The sequence below is a fragment of the Lutra lutra genome, chromosome 12, assembly GCF_902655055.1.
Source record: "Lutra lutra chromosome 12, mLutLut1.2, whole genome shotgun sequence".
Classification (NCBI taxonomy): Eukaryota; Metazoa; Chordata; class Mammalia; order Carnivora; family Mustelidae; genus Lutra; species Lutra lutra.
In genome coordinates, this window is record NC_062289.1 from 64062703 (window position 1) to 64069246 (window position 6544).

Genomic DNA, 6544 nt, shown 5'->3' on the forward strand with positions numbered 1-6544 from the left:
GGAATTTCAGAAAGTTATCTTCTATGCACATACCAAATCTTTGTTAGTTTTCACACTAACACCATTCGCTGAACCGACCACGAGGCCCACCTTGGAATGCCAGCTCCACTGTGTTTCCCTCCCATGGGCAGAGGCCAATGCTACTTACTGCCTCAGATTCTGCAAACCCAAAGCTGCACAATTCGTGCACACCCTCAGGTCCTCCAGCAAACTCCCACTTCAGTTGAGGAAAAAGCTGCCCTTATTTAGCTTGAACAACAAAGATGGGTAAGAAGGTGTACAAAGGGCGCCTGGGTGGCTCAGTGGGTTAAGCCGCTGCCTTCGGCTCAGGTCATGATCTCAGGGTCCTGGGATCGAGGCCTGCATCGGGCTCTCTGCTCAGCAGGGAGCCTGCTTCCCTCTCTCTCTCTCTCTCTCTCTCTGCCTGCCTCTCAGTCTACTTGTGATCTCTCTCTGTCAAATAAATAAAATCTTAAAAAAAAAAAAAAAGAAGGTGTACAAAGATCTTGCAAAAAAAAAAAAAAAACCAAAACAATTTTGGGTATTGAATTACCACTGTTTCTAGTAAGATCTCAAAGACAAATCACATCAGGAGAGATATGCCTAGTGGTCAAGAGCTGAGGTTCTAGGCCCAGCATTCTGAGTTCAATAGCTGGTTCTCACTGACCAAATGCCTTGGGGTAGTTACCCTACCTCCTTCCACCTCACTCTAGTATCCCATCTCACTTCGACCTTATTCTACCTTCCTCCAACTGTACTCCACTTCACTCTATCTCATTCCAACCTTATTGTAACCTTTCTCCACTTCACTCCAGCCTTGCTCCATCTCGTTCCGACTTACTCTACCTTACTCCAACCTTACTCTGCCTCACTCTGCCTTACTCTCTAGCCTTACTGTATACCCACTCCACCTTACTCTAACCTTACTATATACCCTATTCCACCTTACTCTAACCCTACTGTATACCCTACTCCACCTTACTCTAACCCTACTGTATACCCTACTCCACCTTAAACTAACCTTACTGTATACTCTACTCCACCTTGCTCCAACTTTACCCTACCTCATTCCAACATTACTATACCTCACTCCATCCTCATTCCACCTCCTATCAACCCCACTCCAAACTTACTCCACCTCACTCCAACCTTACTCTGCTTTACTCCACCTCAACTCCAACTTTAAACATTTTTTTAAAGATTTTATTTATTTATTTGACAGAGATCACAAGTAGGCACAGAGGCAGACGGGGGGGGGGGGGAGCAGGCTCCCTGCTGAGCAGAGAGCCTGATGCGGGACTCGATCCCAGGACCCTGGGATCATGACCTGAGCCAAAGGCAGAGGCTTAACCCACTGAGCCACCCAGGTGCCCCTCAACTCCAACTTTAACCCATCTTAATCCAACCTTATTCCACCTCTCTCCACCTTACTTCAACCTTATTCTACTTCACTCCAACCATAAGAACCTCACTCCAACCTTATTCCAACCTTACTCCACCTCACTCCAATCTTACTGTAAGCTTACTCCAACTTTACTCCACCTCACTCCAACCTTACTACAACTTTACTGTCAGTAAAAATGGTGGTAATGATTACCATTAGCTCATGAGGACGTTGTGAAGATTACATGAGAAAATACATATGAAGCATCCATGTCCATATGACCCGGGACAACCCAAGTTTGAACTGCATAAGTCCATTTACACACAGATTTTTTTCAATAAATGTAGGAAAGTACCGTAAATGTATTTTCTCTTTCTTATGCTTTTAAAAAAATGTTTATTTATTTGAGAGAGAGAGAGAGAGAATGAGCAGTGTGGACAGGGGAAGAGGGAGAAGCAGATTCCCTGGCGAGCAGGGAGCTTGACGTGGGGCTCGATTCTTAGACTCTGGGATCATGACCCAAACTGAAGTCAGACCCTTAACCCAGGCACCCCTTCCTTATGCTTTTCTTAACATTTTCATTTTGCTAGCTTATTTTAAAAATACAGTATATAATACATATGACATACAAAACATGTGTTAATTATTCATGTCAGTATGGCTTCCAGTCAACAGTAGGCTATTAGTGGCTATGGGAGAGTCTGAAGTTAATGGTTTTGGGAGAGTCTGAAGTTATACACAGATCTTCAACTATGGGGGAGTTGGTGTCCCTATCCCCTGCATTGTTAAAGGGTCAACTGCACTATGTTTATGAGTACTCATAAATACTAACCACTATTTTATTAGCCTTTGAAGATTTTAAATTTGGTTTAAATTATAAATAAAAACTCCAACTTTATTTATAAATTAACATAGGAAAAATTATTATTGCTACTCCATTTTCAACATCACATTGATGTATACTTACACTGACATGACCAGAGGTTTGAAATACTCCTGGGACACACCTCAGATAGTCAAGGAAAAGGAAAAGTCCTTCAGATAACTGTGTAGCCTGTAACAGGATACCTAATCTCTTTATGCCTTTATTTTCTCAACTATAAAGCAGAACAAAAATTAGCCTACTCTGAAGAGTGGTGATAAAAGTCAATAGTCTCCTCCTAGGCACCTAGCAAATACATGATCCTTGGAAAACACTCAATATATTTTGAGAGAAAGGCAGGCCCCTGGAAGAGCTCCACAGGCCCAGAGTCCTCCCAGTAGACCTCTACGATCTTAGTTCCATGTAGCTAAACTCAGAGTCAGCTCCTCCACACACAGAAATGGAGGCACACAGGTGATCACCAGTAGTTATGACACAAGGCAAGAGCTTAGAGATCATCCAGTCCCAAACCATCCTTTTAAAGTTGGTCTTGCCAACACCATTCAGATATAGACCAGCACTCAGTTTCTCCTGGGGACCAGCCTCCAACTTGCCCTGCAACTGGGGGAATCTTGTTCACTCTGGGCTCATCTGCCTCTTTTCTGGGAGCTAAATGTGGATCATAGCCAAATCTGCACATCTAGGTGTGCCCTCTCTTTTGAACTTAATCTGTATGTATTTCCTGTGTATTTTATATTGTAGCAGGCCAGCTGTTTCCTGGGCACCTAGAACACTGGAAAGTGCTAAGTAAATATCTGTCAAGTGAATCACCCCAATATCATGAGGTGGGTACTACCATCCCCATGTGGCACATGAGAAGACAAGCTTAGCGAGGTTAACTGAACTGCCATTCCACTAAGCTAGTAAACTGCCATTAAGTATCTCTAGTCCTCCTTCCCAGGGCTTCATGTGCCACCCCCAACCTCCAGTTCCCACTCTACTGGCCCCATACCAGTCTTCTCCCCCTGCATGCCCCACCACGCCCAGCTTCAGCCCCCACTCTAACTCACTAGCACTTCCTGCAACAGCCCCTCCCCACAAGCTTCTCCCTTTACAGCTGTTCTCCACAATGCACCCAGGGCAAGCCATCCCAAGAGAATATGAACAAGCCCTCCTCGGCATGAGGCCAGTCTACAGAGAATAAAACTCAAGCCTTACTTCCCATCTCACATTCCAGCACCTAGATCCACTATTTTATCTAGTTTTATGTACCAGCATCTGCGAAAGGTGCTCTAAGCATATCACAGATGGCCTGGCCTTTCCACCCATGCATCTTCTGTACCTTGGATGTCCACACTGCTTAGGAACTCCTGTTTCCCTGAATTGCAGGCCTCCCTCCTGGAAGAAGCCCTCCCTGTCCTCACCCCCACCCCAGGTTCTGGTAGGGACACTTGTAATGCTCTACACCACAAGGATAAAGATATAGTCAGCTAGTTATATGTCCATCTTCTCTATTCAACTACGAGCACCTAGAAGGCAGAGACTAGTTTTTTGTTTTTTGGGTTTTTAAAAATCTTGGATGCTGAGTGCCTGGCAAAAGGTCTGCACTTGGTAGAAACTCAGATATCTTAATGACTCATTCCTCCCTGGTTTTCCAGACCGTGGAGTTATCCTACAGTAGGCTGTAACAGGGAGCCACTGAAGCCTGTCAATTACTATCTTCAAAATCTCCCTGATATCCTGCTTCTGTCTCCATCCCCACTGCGCTCCCAGGCTCAGGCCCTCATTACTCCCAGGACTATGAGATTAACTTCCTTCCTCCAACATCCCCTTTGTATAATTACAATTCCTGTCTAGTTCCTGCCAGAATGACTTTACTGAAACACACATCTGATGTCAGTTCCATGCTTAAAGACACTCTGTAGTCCTCCCCCTCCCCAGGCCTGCAGGGGCTTTAAAGGCCCTCCACAAATTTTCCCCACTTCTCCCCTTCCAGCCCACCTACTGACTCCCCACCAACTCAGCATTTACCTCACAGCTATCCCAGAACTCTCTAGACACATCAACAGCCTGCCTATGCAGGCTGTCAGGCATCCCCCCCCCCCCCCATGACAGGAGCACCCCACTCGTCCTTCAAGGCCCACTTCAGAGGTAACCTCCTGGGTGAAACCTGCTCTGGCTCTCCCCCTCCCACACGTAACTCACACCAGGCTTCCACCCTGTCTTCTACTGCATTTTCAACATTACTCATGTCACCACAAATTCCGGGTTATTCCATCCCTCACGGGATCTCTGCAGATGAGCCAGGCCAGGTCTGACATCCAAAGCAAGCGCGTGCATGAGTCAGTCAAGTGGCCGTCCCGTTTCCTTCAATTTAATAACTTGCGATGTTGAAGAGCGGCGCACCCTCCTCATTTTAACAATGGGAATAAAGAGCTCAGGAATATGACGTGCCTGGCCCAAAGCCACGGTGCCAGTGTCGGGAAGAGCTGGGCCCTAGACCCTCTGATCAGAAGTCTTATTTACCAACAGTTAAACGACGGAGGGCGGTGAGAAACCGGGGGCAAACCGGGGGCAGCTTAGGAATGGGCCCTAGCTGTTCCGCACGGAGGCCACTGGCGCTCGTGGAGACTCAAGTCCGCCCCTTTGCGGCTCCTTCGCCGCGGAGCCCAGTGTTCGGTTCTGACACTCAACGCCTGGAACTAGTGTCTGCCAGAACTTGGGGGAAAATTGCTGTCTACTGTCCCGCACCCGCAAGGACAAACCCCGGCCGAGCTCACCGCGCTACACCTCATCTAGGGATACCTCCAGCCTCTGGCCGCGCCCCGCGCGCATGCGCTGCTCGCCGCCACCCGCCGCGCGTCCGTGCACGCGCCGCCACGCACCCCTTGCGCATGCGCAACCGCCGCTCTGGCAGGAGCCCCGGGCTCTGCCGCGGTGGCCTGTTGGCTCGTGCGACCGACGTCGTCGGGAACTGGCCCCCGGTCCGGGAAATACCGGGGTTCCAGGAGGCGGGAGAGGCCGGCGCGGTCGCTGTGCTCTCCTCCTCTACCCGGCAGGGGAAGGCTGTGGATCTGGGGGTGTGGGGCAGGCGAGGGCGCAGGGCGCCCGCCGGATTGGGGTACTGGACAGAGGGCGGGAGGTGAGCGTGCTGCGGAGCGGGAAGTGGGCCGAGCTCCTGGAGATCACGGTGCTCGGGGCTCCTCCTCCATCGCCGCTGCCAAAGCAGGGAGACCAGCTGAGATTTGTACCTTCCGGCGGAAACTTCGGCTTTGCCTCTCCCACGTGGAAGGCAGCACAGGTGGCGCCTGGCATTGTGCACTTGAGCCAGACTCCCTGAGTCTGATTGCAGCTCTGTGGCTCACTAGCCCTGAGAGCTTGGCCAGTCTACCTTATCTCTTATGTGCCTCAGTTTCCTCAGCTGGGAAAAGGGGTTAGGGATCGAATTCACAGGGTAGGTTATTGTAAAGATCAAGTGAATTCGTAAAAGAGAAAGAGAGTGGTGCCTAGCAAGCAGTATATGAGCATGTGGGTGTTATTATTACTGTTTTTTATTAGAGTTGTGTGTAACAGGATGTTTAATGGACCTTTTCCTGTTACCCTAGAATTTATGAGTCAGGGCACAAACATGACCCAGAGGTGTTTAGTATCCCACACAGTAAAGACAATACCGGACATATAAGCAGAATTTATTAAAGGGCTGTAGAACCAGACCTACCAGAAGAGAGTACAGGGGAGTTTGGGGAAAGTGATGGGAATATTCCGTATCTTGATTGTCTTGCTAGATTTTGTAGAAATGTAAACCTAAAAAGGGTGAGTGTTACTTATGCAAATTAAACATCAATAAACCTGAAGAAAATTAATTTTTTAAGAGATCCATTAAGAAAACGAAAGGCAAGCTACAGACTCAGAGGAAATCAAAACAAAAATCAATGGATTCTATACAGAAGACATGAAGAACTCACTCAACCCTGTAATAAAACTACAAATAGAACAGATACACCAACAAAGAAGTTGTACAGATGGCAAACACATGAAGGATCATTAGGGAAGCACAAAGGCACAGTGAGACACCACTCACTAAATCTCTACACATCTATTCAAATGCCCACAATTAAAAAAGACTGGGAACATCAAGTGTTGATGAGGTTTTTGAGCAACAAGAATTCTAGTACATTGTTGGTAAGAGTGCAAAATGGTACAATCAATTTGGAAACATTTTGGTGGTTTCTTATAAAGTTGCCATACATTTAACCATTCAACCCAGCAAAAATCCTACCCCTCCTTTACCCAATAGA